Source organism: Triticum urartu, chromosome 6A (genome assembly GCF_056163025.1).
Source record: "Triticum urartu cultivar PI428250 chromosome 6A, HENAU_Tu73, whole genome shotgun sequence".
In the NCBI taxonomy this organism is placed as follows: Eukaryota; Viridiplantae; Streptophyta; class Magnoliopsida; order Poales; family Poaceae; genus Triticum; species Triticum urartu.
Window position 1 is genome coordinate 563,100,638 of NC_141878.1, and position 17,048 is coordinate 563,117,685.

Genomic DNA, 17,048 nt, shown 5'->3' on the forward strand with positions numbered 1-17,048 from the left:
AGGCCCCATCATTACCTTATAAAAGCCACAAGCCACCACGTGCTAGCAATTCCACGGAGCTTAGTAACTTAGATTTTCGCATTGATATTTTCAATGAAAAAGACAACTCCACAATGTATAAACTTTGCTTGGTTACATAAATAACACATCGTATAATAGAAATAAGTGATCAAAGTTGTGTATTGAGACATCTAAAATCATAGTTCAAGTAAAAGTGAAACAGAGAGCGTAGTACACCCTAGTAGTAGTAGAAGAAAAATATAAGCATAGCCCTTAATTATCATCACATCTCGATGTCGTCGAGATCAGGCATGGGAAAACGAAGAACTGCGGCTATCCCCGTGAGCTGCTCGAGCTGATTGCCGGAGACATGCATGGACGAAAAGACGCACACCTTGCCACCGACCTTCTTCACGGATTCGGCCAAATCGACGCACTTGCGCCTAGCAACAACGTCAGGATTCCGGAACCAAGTGTCCGTGAGCAAGAGGGTCTGGATGGCGAGACGTTCATGCGCGACCTCGACGTGCTTGGGCCCGTAGCAAGCCCTCGCCGAGTCCTTGGCGATCATGGCATAGAACTCCTGCAGCGCCGGCACCTCCAGCGCGGCCCTCGTGTCCTTTATCAGCGACAGGACGCTCGGGGCGGCCAGGACGTCCTTGAGGCTGTGCGGGTAGCCCGAGGGCGCGGGTGCGAGCACGATGCGCGCCTTGTGCTCCGTGATGGCGCGCAGCTCCCCTCGCCGGGCGGCCTCCAGGAGCATGTGGTCGCGGAACTGGTCCTTGGTGAAGCCGGGGCTGGCGATCACCACGCACTGGACGAGGTCGAAGTCGACGTGGTGCACGAAGGCGGCCAGGACGCGCTGGAAGAAGTCCTTGAGGGCGGTGTCGTACGCGGCGACGGCGCCGGCGCTGGAGCCGTGCTTCCTGGGGATGGGCACCTCGACGCGCGCCCTGGTGGCCGTGACGCTCCGGCCGACGAGGAAGAGGTGGGCGAGGCCTTCCTGCATGAGGAGCACGGCGAGGTCGGCGTTGGCGGCGGTCTCGTCGCAGGATTTGCGGATGGTGTCGAGCGCCGGCCAGTCCCAGGCCTCCTTGCGGAGGACGAAGGGCCTCCGCAGCTCGATCTCCAAGGTATGGTACTGGCCGATCTGGACGTGCTCGTTCTTGGTGAGGTTCTTGCCGCGGACGCGCAGGACGGAGCCGTCCTTGTCGTAGTCCGTGGACTCCACCGCGACCTCTAGCGTCAGCTTGATGCGCTCCGCGTCGCGGCCTCCGGACCTCGTGATCTTCCGGACAGTGACGGCCTCGACGGCGTCGCCGGCGGCGATGAGGTTGTAGGCGTCCCACAGGTCGTCATCCACCTCCGGCAATAGCTTGACGGAGCCGGGCCCGTCGCGGGCGAGGCTTTTTCCGACGAGCTTCATCGTTCAGGATCAAAGTGCGCGGCGGTCTCGTTGTTGTCGAGAGAGACGGGAGACCTGTCTTGACGGTGTCGACGGCGGTGAGCGATGGATGCGAAAGCGGCGACCGGAGCATATACCAATCTGAGCTTGCGGTTGTTTTCGTGAGTTGCGAGCGGAGCGAACGTGTTGGATCAATGGACAGACGGAGGGTGGTGGCTATTTATAACGTTGGTTTCGATCAGCGGAGGCCCGATCGACTCCGAGTTCAGATCGAGCAGGGAAGATAGAGTTGGTTTCCCTAACCGACATGCGCACGTAATTAGCGGCGACCCAGCTGCACACGGATGCACGACGCCCATAGCAATTTTCTTTCTTTTCTTTTTGAGGGAAGGTGTCCATAACAATTTGCCTCTACTACAAGTCCGTCTACAACATTTAAATTGTGCCCGGCCACGACAGAGAGGCCCACGATGAGGTCTAGCAGAAATTCATAGCAGTAGTACGTTGACGAGCATGATACACATACAATACTTAAAGTATGGTTTTTGTACAACCATTCTGATATCAATAAAAGGGTTATAGTAAATGTGTTTTAGGCCATCTCTAAACAAATTGTCTACGCCTAAGCGAAACGACCCTAGTTCATAGCAATTTCTTTTCATTTCTTTTTTGCGGGAAGGTGTCCATGGCAATTTGCCTCCACTACAAGTCCGTCTATAAATCAACGAAGAATCTAATATAACTTTAGCTTGCACTTCCTTCTTTATCATTTTTGTTTTATTTTTGGGAAACACTTCAGATATTTTATTTTCTTTACCTTTTCCCCTATAATATATATTTATTTTTTCAAAAAGTATTAAATTCTCAAAAGTTAAACTTATAAAATGTTAATCGTGTGATTAAAAAAAGAGCAGTGCATATTTCAAAAAACTTCATCACATAGTTAAAAAGAAGTTCAGCATATATTTTAGAATCTATCAGCTTGTATTACAATCATTTTGATAATATTAAAAAATGTTCACCATGTATTTTTTATAAAACTTTTATACAAACTAGTTGAATACCCGTGCGTTGCTACGGGTCTTAAAAATGTATACACCGGTCATTGTTCTAATTCAAAAGTGTATGTCAAACATGATGGATATTCATCCATATAACGGCAACTTCCAATTCTTTCTCCCACTTCTTTCTCTATCATGTATCTTTTTTAACGTGAAATAGTAGGGGAGACCCCTAATGTATATTTTACAAAATTAGAAGTGTCCTTAACTCCCTATGTCATCGTCTCTTTCAGTACCTTCCCTGCATCTAGAAAAAGCGGTTTTCTCCCCGTCGTTCCTCCTTCCACATCCATGGAATTCATCCATCTTTGCTCTATCATTGTCGTCAATTTAAATGTTGGTCATTTTACCCTAACTATCACTTGGCCACTTCTTCAAAACATTAGAAGATCTATGAAATAGTGCATACGTATCGACAGAAATAATGAGTAGGGACGATGACGTACCGACAAAGGGACATACAATCACCAACTCCCCTAGTATATCTCGTATGGGGTAGTCAATATGAAAATACCATGTCTAGTGTTGGACATTTACACGGAAATTTTGTAGGGATATCCATTCTAATAAAATTTGACTTAGATCACTGACTACCAGTTACATGAAAGCCAATGCATGCCCTTTTAAATTACTCACCGCCAACTCCTAAGCAGCAATGGAGTTTCTTCCTTCCAACCAAAGAAGTGATTTATGATCTGAAAAATAGAACCGGAAAACAGTTAGTAAAGATTAACCTAATTTGGAAGAATACAGATTTTTGTCCTTTTTAGTAAAGTATGATTACTAAAGTAGTAGCGCATGGCAAGAGCATACAGGTCCAGGTCTCTCCTTTTTCCTTCAATTTATCTTACCTCTTTTGATCTTCATTCAACATCTGAGATCTATTGGAACAAAATACATTGCCGGATTGTGTTTGTCTCCAATATAGTTACAGTGAAATAATTGGAAGCACTCATCTGATGGGAAATAAGCTAAGCTTGCAAGGCATGAGACGTATTTATAATGAATATAAATAAAATAATAATGAAGTAGCACTAAGACCTTTGTGCTAGTATTTTACATCTTGGGAAAAGCTTATCTGAACACAAGGCACATCTGATACTTGCAAGTGGCACTACCTCATTGTAAAATGCAACAATTAGGCATACACCAATCGGCATGGACAAAAAGTACTTAGTGTTATTGGATTCAACACATATACTTTTTAGAACCCTTAAAATACTCTCTAGGCAATTTTACGATCAACTACATTTATGAAGATCATTCTGAAATACACTTACAATTTTCCAGAACTAACTTTTAATATAAATTTGAGAGCAACATCTTCCAGATGGAATTAACAATAAGGCACGTACTACATCCAGCATCATCTTAATTAAGTAGCAACACACAGATATTTAGCTAGTCTAACTGTTAGGTAGGTGTGTATAGAAAGCTCTCGACTGCAGCATTTTAGTACATCATAGTGGCTAATTTCAGGATATATGAATAGTCAGAAGACGTAAACAGAGCAAAGAAAGGGTCACCAAAAGGTTCAGCGACGTGGAGCTTACAAAGTCTTCCACCTTAGTTTATCCTACATTGCCACAGCCTACATGTATTGCTACAGCCTACATGTATTTACTTGCAAGAGTCCTAACCTTGGTATTGAATTGTTGTTACAGCAAAAAAATATGGATATAGAAGAAAAACGAAAAGCAAGTTGCATTCTCTGCAAAACCCCGGCAATATGACCTGTCGTAGGAATATTTTCAGCAACAACTATGATGTACTACCACTCCTAATTTCAGTAAGCAAATAAGATAGATGCAGCACTAACACGATGTGGGATACTAAGCAAAAGCAAAACCATTGTCAGCGAGAAATAGGAAGTTAACTCTGATGTGCTGCTACAGCCGTCCGTGTGACCTCGTCGTTCTCCACCCCATCCGACCCGGTCTCCTCCGATGGCAGCCCCCGCGCATATCCATCAGAACAGGACTATTCCACATTCAGAATAGCGTAATAAACACAACAAGACTATCAAATTTCAGTTACAAATCAAGCAAAACTCTCACAGGGTTTACAGAACTAAAAAGTATAATTTCTCCTAGACTACATCTCAGCAATGACAGATTTACTTTCTTTTTTTGAGAAAGTGTCAAAAGATTTCAAACATATACAGCAATATTAGAAGTCCATGCTCATACCTCTTCTTTATCCTGGAACTATTATGCCATCTCCATTAGAAGTTGCTGGAAGAATCTCACCAAAAATAATAGTGCATGTCATAGCCAAGAAATCAAGATCAAGCACAAGTTTTCTATTAGGAATCAGACTAAGAAGAGAACCGTATAAATTTTGAGAGAATATGCATCTGTACTATTAGTGCAGATCATAACTAAGAAACCAAGATGAATATTTTTACTCGAGTTCTCTTTTAGGAATCACACCTTTTCGCTCAGAATATCCATGCAAGAGAGCATTGTGAGCTGGCTAGTGGGCCCTGAGACCATCTGTAACTGTGTGTGCGTGCCGTGTAGGAGGAGTATATGCGACGGTTAGTCTCTGAATTCTCTGTCTCGTTCTCTGAACCTCACAAACTCTCCTGTATGGCTTCCTCCTCGTATGAGTCGTATCTTCAATTCGCCGTCCCCAAACTCTCCTGTATGGCTGATGAAATAGATGATTCAGGACATTACAAAAATTTAAGAGAGAAGGAAGAGAAACTTATTGGGTGGTTGTACGTCTTTTATCCAGATCAGGTCAAAGCAGGCGGGGCTGTGGACTCAGTCGCAGAAGGCCTCCAGGGCAAGCGGGAAATCTCGAGGTCGGTGTTGAGCAATGGCAGGGTGGAGATGTTGCCGTGCTCCATGCGCAGTCGCCGGACGAACTCCTCGAACACATCCGCTGCAGCGTGTTGCCGCTCGAAGTTGTCGTAGGTAGGAGGAGGTCAGCGACGGCGATAGAGCCACGAGATCGAGAGCAATTTTTTTTTTGAGCTAAAGATCGAGAGCAATTGAATTGGGGGGAAGGGGCGCGTGGGCCTTGGAGGTGGGACTACATGCATAGGTGGGCTGTTTTATTTTATTTTTTATTTTTCTTTCGTGCGAGGAGTTTCTTTTTTTCATGTACGAGAGGGAGGGGTATCGAACCAGGTGAGGGTATCGAACGAGGTCAAACCATCACGACGTTCGATCCTCCTTTAATAGTAGAGATTCCAAAACGATGATCATCATTTAAAAACGTGTTTATCATATATTTAGAAAAAAATTCTTCTTATATTTTAAAAAATATTCATCGGGTATTTACATAAAGTTTGCAGGTGACTTACATGATGTTCATGTACAATATGAAAAGAAAAAGGAAAACATGCTATACAAATCCGATAAAGTGTTCACGTATTTTTAAAGAAACTAGCAAACATGCCTGTGTGTTGCAACGAGAGAAAAAATCACACCTCATACACGCACTCGACGACATCAGCAAATTCATTGAAAACCGTTGACGATGCCACACAACCAACAACATGATAAGTGGTGTTGCGTGTGTACTTAAGGTGTTTCCAAATATCTTTATGGGCGCTATTATGAAAAACATAAGGTTAAAAGTGATGTAAAATGGACTCATCAATTGTCATATACTATTTGGTGCCATGAGCGCCTTGGCATCCACTCAAATGGCAGGTCACGAGCAGCACAGTGGTGGCTCATGGGTTCGTTCAGACGATCCTAACATCCGAGAAGTCTCTCTGGAAGTTCTCATTTGTGAGGTGTACATTCCTTTTTCATGAAAGAATGGGTGTGTTGTAGGGTGGAACCCTAGTTCATGATATTTTCACACTTGGAGGGGGAAAGGGAAGAACAACAAGAACACAAAGAGGAAATCACTCAAACAAACTCAGGTCACACGTCCACTAGAATAGCATACATGAGATCCATAAGCATAACATGAAGAATCAAGGGGAAAAACACAAATGTAAGATTCTTCTCAAATCCAAAGGAGATAAGGTCTTGACGATAGTCTTCTCCACAAAGGAGGTCTTGATCTCCAAGAAGAGTGGTAGATGAGAAAAGCCCTCTAGATAATCTCAATATATTTTGCTAACCCTAGCTAGGAGGAGGAGGGGTCATACATATAGAGTTTCACGGAATAAGTGAGGAGGAGATGGCATACATGGGCCTCTGGTCCGGTTAGGCACACGCAGGTGCCCTGGGGCTGGATGTCCTGGGCTTCCCATGACACCAGATGTAGTCCGGGGCTGGTGCCGGATGTCCGGCCTGGGACTGGTCCCTGTTTCTGTAGGCCTTGGGTGTCGTAGGGCCGGATTTTCGGGGCGCGACCGGATGTCCTGCTCCTAGAGCTCTTCCAGTGTTGTTCTGCAATGGTTGCTGCTGGACTGGGCGCCAGACATCCGGTCAGGGGCCAGATGTCCGGCCACTGTGGACTTTGCAAGATGCCCTTGTCGTGATCCTTCGTCTGTATCCATGCTAGCTTGATGTTCATTCCGATCATCTCTGAGGTGGTCTTATTCGTACCTAAGCACACATAGCATTCCCAGTTGAGGTTGTAGTCACGTCTCACGTGGTTCATTTGGAAGCTCATTAAGGAGAGAGGTTACTTTGGTCTCGGTAGCTCTTGCACATGCTCTTGTCATCGGTCCACTTGGCATTTGGGAAGACGAAGGTAGATCCATGGCGATAACCGTAGGATGCTCCGCATAAGGGTGTCTGAGGCACGTATGATATTCGAACATTCTATCCACCAACTGGTCTGAAGGTCAGCGACGAAGGAAGCAGAGGGGTGAGATTATCAAGGATGGCCAAGGAGTACTAACCAACATAGACAGTCATTCTTGCGTCCAGTTTTGTTCCCTTGGTGGAGTTGTTTGCAAAGGTTTTGCAACGTTTAGTGTACTTGTTTTCAACGAGAAAACATGTAAGGCACTCGACAAAGGGTATGTTTGGACGGTGATCAAAACCAACCATATCAACCTTTTGGTCATAGCCAAAATTTTGAATCTTGTTTGGATGGTTACCAATATTTTGGCATGCCCATGCATTTTAGCTAACTCTAATTCACTTTTCTTCCAGCATTGGCCAAAATGTAGACAGCCAAAGGGTATGTTTGGATTGTGGCAGAGTGTACCCTACCAAAATTCATGATAAAAAAGTTGATCTTTGTTTGGATAGTTCCCAACTTTTGGCATGTCAATGCACTCTAGCCTACTCTAGCTCATTTTTTCTTGCTGATGTTGGTCAAATCACAATGAATAGCGTAAAACTACCACTTTTCGGGTTAGGATTCCAAAAAACTATAAGATTTTTTTGTCACTAACACCTACCAAAAGTGTGGCCGGCTGTTTCAGAAAACCCAAATGTCTGAGTGCTTTACAATTGATCACGACTATGACATTTGGGGCCCGCACATAAGAAAACCCTTTGTTTGACCGTTCTTTTGACCGTTAGTAGACAAGTGGGGCCAACATGCCAGTCTCTCTTCCATAGTTCTTTCGACTCCCTTGCCGGGACGTATTCGTCGACTCCCTTGCCGGGAGTTGGCCGACTCGGTCCTGGGCCTCGGAAAGGCCCACGACTTTCTTCCTTACGGACTATATAAGAAGGCTCTGGCCAGTGAAGTAACCTAGTTCGGTTCACTCACTCCCTCTCACGTGACCTAGTCGTCATCTACTATTCCTCACTCTGTGCTGCCTCCGTCGATCCCATCCCGACGACCGCATGCATGGCTGATCGGGAGAGCAGGTGCCTCCGGAACCCTGTCGTTCGAGATCCTACCCGGGAGAACGGCAATAAGGTTTTTGGGGAGCGTCTCGATGCGACTGCTCCCGATCCGTCCCCAACTCTGTTCGCCTCTGCTTCCACTACTTCCCCTGCATCGACACCATGGCCGACGCCGCCGCCTCCAAGATGAAGGCCACGGACGACGCCGAGGCTGCTGCTACAGCCGCCGCGTTGGCCTGGCCAACCGGAGGGTATGATATGTTCATCCCTCGTTTACTCGTACTTATGCTAGCCGTATATGTGCTGCCCATAGAAGGTTCGGTTCTATGTTCTGCACGCGCTAGTATGCTTAGGTATCGCTATGAAATGCATACCTTTTATGCCATGCTTACTGTTTACTCGTGGAAGTCTAATCGGAAAAGTGCTAATATTTCCAACAATCCAAAAACCTTATTTTAGGCACTTTTCGATTCAAGGCTTTGCTGCTACTCTGAAACCGGAAAAGTTTACCGGGACGCATTTTAAGCGTTGGCAGACTAGGACCACCTTGTGGCTCACAGCGATGAACATGTTCTGGGTTGGTGGTGTGTTCCTCACAGAAACGATTGCTCCTGAACAGGAGAAGGCGTTTAGGGAGGCAACCACAATATTTCTGGGAGCAGTTCTGAGTGTGATTGGAGACAAGTTGGTTGACGCCTATATTCATATGGGTGTTGCCAAAAACTTGTGGGATGCGCTCGAAGTCAAATTCGGCGCAACTGATGCTGGTAGTGAGTTGTATGCCAGGGAGCAGTTCCATGATTACAGGATGGTTGATAACCGTTCTGTATTGGACCAGGCTCATGAGATACAGTGCGTTGCTAAGGAGCTAGAGCTCCTGGAGTGTGAGTTACCGGACAAGTTTGTTGCGGGTTGCATTATTGCAAAACTCCCTCCTACTTGGAGGAACTTTGCTACTTCTCTCAAGCACTTGAGACGTGAATTCTCTGTTGAGGATGTCATTGGTCATCTCGGTGTTGAGCAAAACTCGAGAGCAAAGGACTCGCACATGAAAGGGGCAGAGGGTTCTTCTAGCGCCAATGTGGTGCAGAAGAACTTCCACAAGTTCAAGGGAAAGAACTCTGTCCAGCAGAATACTACCTTTAAGAAGAAGGGTAAGAAGAAAGACAAAAAGAGAGATGGTTGCTTTACTTGTGGTTCAGATGAACATTGGGAAAACAAGTGCCCAAACAAGTATAAGAAGCCAGCACAGGACTCCAAGTCTGTGAATGTCACTCTGAGAAACCATGATGCGGCATCTGGGTATGGTAATCTGTTTACCATACTTTCAGTCTGTCAGTCCACCGATTGGTGGATTGACACTGGGGCCAATATTCATGTGTGTGCTGATGTGTCTTTGTTTTCTTCATACCAGGTCGCACGAGATTGTTCCGTGCTGATGGGGAATGGCTCGCATGCTTCTGTTCATGGTGTTGACATGGTAGATCTGAAGTTTACTTCGGGAAAGATCATGCAACTGAAGAACGTGCAGCATGTCCCCGCCATAAAGAAGAATCTCGTTAGTGGCTCCCTTCTATGTAAAAAAGGGTTTAAGTTAGTATTTGAGTCTAACAAAGTAGTCATATCTCGGTATGGACTATTTGTTGGAAAAGGATATGATTGTGGTGGTTTGTTCCGCCTTTCCCTGGAGGATTTCTGTAATAAAGTCGTGAACCAAATTTATTCTAATGTGAACGAATCTGAGGTTTGGCATTCACATCTTTGTCACATAAATTTCGGTTGTATGACGCGGCTAGCTAAGATGGATTTAATCCTGAGTTTCACTTTAGCCAAAGGCTCTAAGTGCCATGCATGTGTGCAAGCTAAGCAACCTCGTAAGCCTCACAAGCCTGCGAAGGAGAGACACCTGGCACCTCTAGAGCTCATACATTCAGATCTCTGTGAGATGAATGGTGTGTTGACTAAAGGTGGAAAGAAATACTTCATAACTCTGATTGATGATTCCACTAGATTCTGCTATGTGTATTTGTTAAATACTAAGGATGAGGCTCTACACTACTTCAAAGTCTATAAGGCTGAAGTTGAGAACCAACTTGAGAAGAAAATAAAATGAGTCCGGTCTGATCGTGGTGGAGAGTACTTTTCTAATGAGTTCGATTTATTCTGTGCGGAACATGGTATTATTCATGAGAGGACGCCTCCCTACTCGCCCCACTCAAACGGGGTTGCCGAACGGAAAAACCATACTCTAACTGATTTGGTTAACGACATGTTAGATACATCGGGTTTATCCAAGGCATGGTGGGGGGAGGCTGTATTGACATCTTGTCATGTCCTGAATAAAGTTCCCACAAAGGATAATGAGACTACTCCCTATGAGCAATGGGAAAAGAAAAGAACTACACTCTCTTACTTGTGCACTTGGCGCTGTTTGGCGAAAGTCAATGTGCCGATAATCAAAAAGCGCAAGTTGGGACCAAAGACCATGGACTGTGTTTTTCTTGGCTATGCCAAGCATAGCGTTGTCTATAGATTTCTAGTGGTGAAATCTGAGGTACCTGACCAGAAGGTCGGTATAATTATAGAGTCTAGGGATGCTACATTCTTTGAGGATATTTTCCCCATGAGAGATATGCAAAGCAATTCTAGACTGGAATCTGATGGACTCCTGAACCTGCTATTCCGATGGAATATTATGAACATAAAAGTGATAAGAGTTCCACGGAGGATGACGAGGAAGCTCCTATTAGGAGCAAGAGACAGAGGACTGCAAAGTCCTTTGGTGATGATTTCCTCGTGTACCTCATGGATGATGATACTCCCAGCTCCATTTCAGAAGCTTATGCATCTCCGAATGCTGACTACTGGAAGGATGCGGTCCGTAGTGAGATGGATTCCATTTTGGCTGACGGGGCATGGGAGATCACTGATCGTCCTTATGGTTGTCGACCATTAGGATGTAAGTGGGTGTTCAAAAGGAAGCTTAGGCCTGATGGTACTGTTGAGAACTACAAGGCTAGGCTTGTGGCCAAGGGTTATACCCAGAAAGAAGAAGAGGATTTCTTTGATACTTATTCACCTGTGGCTAGACTGACAACCATTCGAGTGTTACTCGCTTTGGCTGCCTCGCATGGTCTTCTCGTTCATCAGATGGACGTTAAGACGACTTTCCTTAACGGAGAGCTAGACGAGGAAATTTACATGCAACAGCCGGATGGCTTTGTAGTAAATGGTCAGGAAGGAAAGGTGTGTAAGCTAGTGAAATCTTTGTATGGCCTGAAACAAGCACCTAAGCAATGGCATGAGAAGTTCAACACTACTCTGACATCTGCTGGCTTTGTTGTGAACGAAGCTGACAAATATGTATACTATCGCTATGGTGGGGGCGAAGGAGTTATACTGTGTCTGTATGTCGATGACATACTGATATTTGGGACCCACCTCAAGGTCATTGAGGAGGTCAAGTCTTTTCTATCTCACAACTTTGAGATGAAGGACCTGGGTGTGGCTGATGTTATCCTGAACATCAAGCTACTGAGAAATTCTGAGGGTGGAATTACACTTTTGCAATCCCACTATGTTGAGAAGATTTTGAGCCGTTTTGGATATTCGGACTGCAAACCTTTTGCAAAACCATATGATCCTAGCGTGCGGATTCGAAAGTTCGAAAGCACAGCTGTAGATCAATTGAGATATTCTCAAGTGGTTGGTTCACTGATGTACCTAGCATGTGCTACTCGTCCTGACATCTCATTTGCTGTGTGCAAACTGAGCCGGTTTGTTTCCAATCCGGGAGATGTGCACTGGCATGCTGTTGAGCGAGTGATGCGTTATTTGCAAGGTACTGCGAACTATGGAATTCACTATTCTAGGTACCCGGCGGTACTTGAGGGGTATAGTGATTCGAATTGGATATCTGATGCTGATGAGATGAAAGCCACAAGTGGACATGTCTTCACACTTGGTGGTGGTGCTGTTTTCTGGAAGTCTTGCAAGCAGATGATCTTAACCAAATCGACTATGGAAGCAGAACTCACAGCATTAGACACATCATGCGTCGAAGCAGAATGGCTTCAAGAGCTTTTGATGGATTTGCCGGTGGTTGATAAACCAGTGCCGACTGTCCTTATGAATTGTGACAATCAAACAGTGATTGCCAAGGCTAAGAGTTCAAAGGACAACATGAAATCCACAAAGCACATAAGAAGAAGATTGAAATCTGTCAGAAAATCAAGAAACTCTGGAGTAATAGTGTTGGATTATATCTAGACGGCTAAGAATCTGGCAGACCCTTTTACGAAAGGTCTATCACGGATTGTGATAGAAAATGCATCGAGGGAGATGGGTATGAGACCCACGTAAGTTGCCATGGGGGTAACCCAACCTATGTGATCGGAGATCCCATGAATTATGATGTAACGCCCTGAGACCGATGTGCCAGGTGTCCTCTAGTTATTCGATGTTGTTTGCCTTGTCTTTGCTTGCGTGTCATGCATTGCATGTCATGTCATCACGTGCATTTCATTTGGATACGTGATCGTCTCATGCATCCGAGCATTTTCCCCGTTGTCCGTTTTGCATTCCGGCGCTCCGTTCTCCTCCGGTGGTCATTTCTACCTTTCTCTCGTGTGTGGGGATTAAACATTTCTGGACTGGACCGAGACTTGCCAAGCGGTCTTGGTTTACTACCGGTAGACCGCCTGTCAAGTTTCGTACCATTTGGACTTTGTTTGATGCTCCAACGGTTAACCGAGGGATCGAAAAGGCCTCGTGTGTGTTGCAGCCCAACACCCTTCCAAAGTGGCTCCAAACCCACATAAATCTCCTCCGTCATCTCGGTCGTTCGATCACGATCGCGTGGCCGAAAACCACACCTCATTTGGACTCTCCTAGCTCCCTCTACCTATATATATGTGGCCATCCCTGAAATTTTCGCGGATGAACCCTAGCCCCGCTCCTCTCGCATCGCCGGACATGTCCGCGCCGCCGCCACCTCACCCGGGCCAATCGGGAGCCGCCACCTCAGCACCGCCGCCTCCCTCCTCCACTCGCGCGCCGCCATGTGTCGCAGCCTCCCTCCTCCACCGCGCGGCCCGCGGAGCCATCGCGGGCCCGTGCGAGCCCGACCGCGTCCGCCGCTGCGCCCTGCGGGCCTGAGCGCTCCGCCGCCGCCGCTCGGGTTCCCCGCCACCGTTTGCCGCCGGCGAGCTCCACCGCCGCCGCCATGGCAGCGCCATCCCTCACGTCGCCACCTACCACGCGCCAAGACGACGCCGGGTTCGCCCCGCAGCTCCCCGTCGCCCTCTCTCATGGATCCGCTCCGCCACCGCTCGTCCTCGACTGCCGGAGCCGCTGTCAACCTCCGTCGCCGCCGCGTCCAAGCTCTGTCGTCGCCGGCGTCGCCATGGACCGCCTCCACCAGGGACCGAAGCCCTCCGCCCGGATCTGGCTTGTCCCCGCTCGGATCCGGTCTCCCTCGTCCTTCCCCGCTGCCCACGGCCCGGTCCGGCGCCTTCACAACCTCTCCGGCCAACTCCGGTGGGATTCCGGCGAGATCCACCGCCCGCGTTGACTTTCTGCGAAGGTCCATTTCTGCCAAGTCCTCGAAATTCCCAGATCCACATGCCCATGTTCATTGCGTCGTAACTTTGCATCTGTAGATCCGATTTGCACATATAGCATATCAAAGTGTTCGTCTCAGAGAGCACATCATTTCATCTCATTGCATCATTTTCATTTGAGTTCATGTTGATGCCTGAAATGCTGTTGGAAGAGTGCTACTTGAGATATTTGTCAGATCTGCTGCTCCATTTAGATATTTGTCATTTTTGCCATGATTATTGTGTGCATGATATGCCCATGAGCTCGACATATGTTTTGTTAAGGGTTTTGCCATCTTTCCAGAGGTGCAACCCATGTATTTTTGTGATGTGCGTGGTGACTAGCACAAGCTTGCAAAGTGAGGCACTTGGTAATGCTGATTTCAGGGACTTAGCAATTCCACTAAGTCCTTGACCTGTTTATCTCATATTGCCATACGTTCATGTTGTTTCCTAGTGATCCGAGCCTCTTTTGAGGATGTTTAGTAAGGATGTTTTGTTAATATTGTAGTGCTCTATCCATCTATGTCTTTGTTTGCAATTATGGAGCACCCTAGCTTGAGTCAATCGAGCTCTACTTTTGCTACTTCGTGAATCCGGGCAGATTGTCTACTTGTTAGCGATTTTGCCGAGGATGTTGTAGTTGATCCGTGCATCCTATGTTATTGTTCTTGCCATGTCTAGTTTGTATTTTGTGTATTCTTGATGTGTGTATGCTTAGATTATCATGACTTGCTCTATAATGAGTGCATCGAGCTCGTAAACATGCCTACTTGATATCTGATTTGCATGCTCCAGTTTTTCTCTAAGTCTGTGATCTGATTATGTTTTTGCCATGTTCACATGCTTGCAATTGTATTTTCTGATCCCTTTTGGCTCAAGGTCACTAAGGGACTTTTGTTAAGCTCTTTGAGTAGTTCCATGCCATGCTTTACTTTGCCATGTTCAGGTCCTGTAGTATATAGTTTTCATGCTCTGAAGTGTGCTACCTGATCTGAAATTCCAGAGAAGTGTTAATTTCACTAAGTCTGAAATCTGTTTACCAAATGCATTTTTGCCATGCTTGTTTGAACCTGTTAATGGATGAATTGGCCGTAGCTCAGTGTTCATCTTTTGTTAAGCATCTTGAGTGGATCCCTGCCATGTATTTTGTTGCCATGTTTGAGTGCTGTAGCATGTTCATCTTGTTGCATTTAGTTGGCTACTTGCTGTAAATCGCAGACCGGTGCCATATTTGAATTGCTCGCCATTTCCAAACCGTAACTCCAATTCCGGTGATCTTTATATCGTTTTCAAGCGATTTCACCTCACCTTTCCAGTGGCACACTTGGGTTTCCAAGTTGAGGCCAGGTTCAATCATTCCTTGTCAAATCATGCATATGCATCGTATACCGCATCTCGCATATCATACCATGTTCTTGTGTTGGTTGTTTACTATGTTGTGTGCTTCTTTCCGGTGTTTGCTTCTTCGGGTTGGTTCCGGTAACGGCGTTGTGAGGACCCGTTCGTCTACGTCCATTTGTATTCTTCATGGACTCGCTCTTCTTCCTTGCGGGATTTCAGGCAGATGATCATACCCTCGAAATCACTTCTATCTTTGCTTGCTAGATGCTCGCTCTTTTGCTATGTCTATGCTGCGATACCTACCACTTGCTTATCATGCCACCCATATTGTTGAACCAAGCCTCTAACCCACCTTGTCCTAGCAAACCGTTGTTTGGCTATGTTACCGCTTTGCTCAGCCCCTCTTATAGCGTTGTTAGTTGCAGGTGAAGATCGAAGTTTTGTTCCTTGTTGGAACATGGCAATGTTGTTCCTTGTTGGAACATGGTTACTTGTTGGGATATCACAATATATCTTATTTAATTAATGCATCTATATACTTGGTAAAGGGTGGAAGGCTCGGCCTTATGCCTGGTGTTTTATTCCACTCTTGCCGCCCTAGTTTCCGTCATATTAGTGTTATGTTCCCGGATTTTGCGTTCCTTACGCGGTTGGGTTATAATGGGAACCCCTTGACAGTTCGCTTTGAATAAAACTCCTCCAGTAAGGCCCAACCTTGGTTTTACCATTCGCCACCTAGCCTTTTTTCCCTTGGGAGTCGCGCATCCCGAGGGTCATCTTATTTTAACCCCCCCGGGCCAGTGCTTGTCTAAGTGTTGGTCCGAACTAGAGTCCTTTGCAGCGCCACCTCGGGGAAACTTGAGGGCTGGTTTTAGTTGTACGGAGCGCTCATCCGGTGTTGCCCTGAGAACGAGATATGTGCAGCTCCTATCAAGATGTCGGCGCATCGGGCGGTCTTGCTGGACTTGTTTTACCATTGTCGAGGATGTCTTGAAGAACCGGGATACCGAGTCTGATCGGAATGTCTCGGGAGGAGGTCTATTCCTTCGTTGACCGTGAGAGCTTGTCATGGGCTAAGTTGGGACACCCCTGCAGGGATTTGAACTTTCGAAAGCCGTGCCCGCGGTTATGGGAAGATGGGAATTTGTTAACGTCCGGTTGTAGAAAACCTGAAGTCGACCTTAATTAAAATGAATCAACAGCGTGTGTTACCATGATGGTCTCTTTCCGGCGGAGTCCGGGAAGTGAACACGGTGTTGGAGTTATGCTTGACGTAGGTTGTTCTAGGATCACTTCTTGATCATAGTTTCTCGATCGTGCTTTGCTTTCTCTTCTCGCTCTCATTTGCGTATGTTAGCCACCATATATGCTACTCGCTTGCTGCAGCTCCACCTCATACCTTTACCTTACCCATAAGCTTAAATAGTCTTGATCGCGAGGGTGCGAGATTGCTGATTCCCCGTGGCTCACAAATACGTCCAAAACCAGCTTGCAGGTGCCGATGAGTCCGTGCAGATGACGCAACCAAGATCAGGAGGAGCTCGATGAAGATCTTGTCCTTTGTGTCATTTCGTTCTAGTTGATCAGTAGTGGAGCCCAGTTGGGGTCGATTGGGGCCTTTGTCGCATTTGGGGTTCTTCTTTTATTTTGGTTCCGTAGTCGGACCTTGATTGTATCTGGTTGATGTAATGCTTTATTCATGTATTTGTGTGAAGTGGCGATTGTAAGCCAACTATGTATCTCTTTCCCTTAAGTATTACATGGGTTGTGTGAAGATTACCTCACTTGCGACATTGCTTTCAATGCGGTTATGCCTCTAAGTCGTGCTTCGACACGTGGGAGATATAGCCGCATCGAGGGCGTTACATAGGACCTGGAAAAACAATCCAGCGGTCAACTGAGGAGAGTATCCTTAATT

The 17,048-nt window shown here is 46.2% G+C and overlaps 1 pseudogene; it reads right to left on the reverse strand.

Annotated features, from left to right (window-relative positions):
• Window positions 1-254: 254 nt before the first annotated feature.
• Window positions 255-1,577, reverse strand: LOC125512792 (protein PELOTA 1 pseudogene; annotated as a pseudogene).
• Window positions 1,578-17,048: the final 15,471 nt, after the last annotated feature.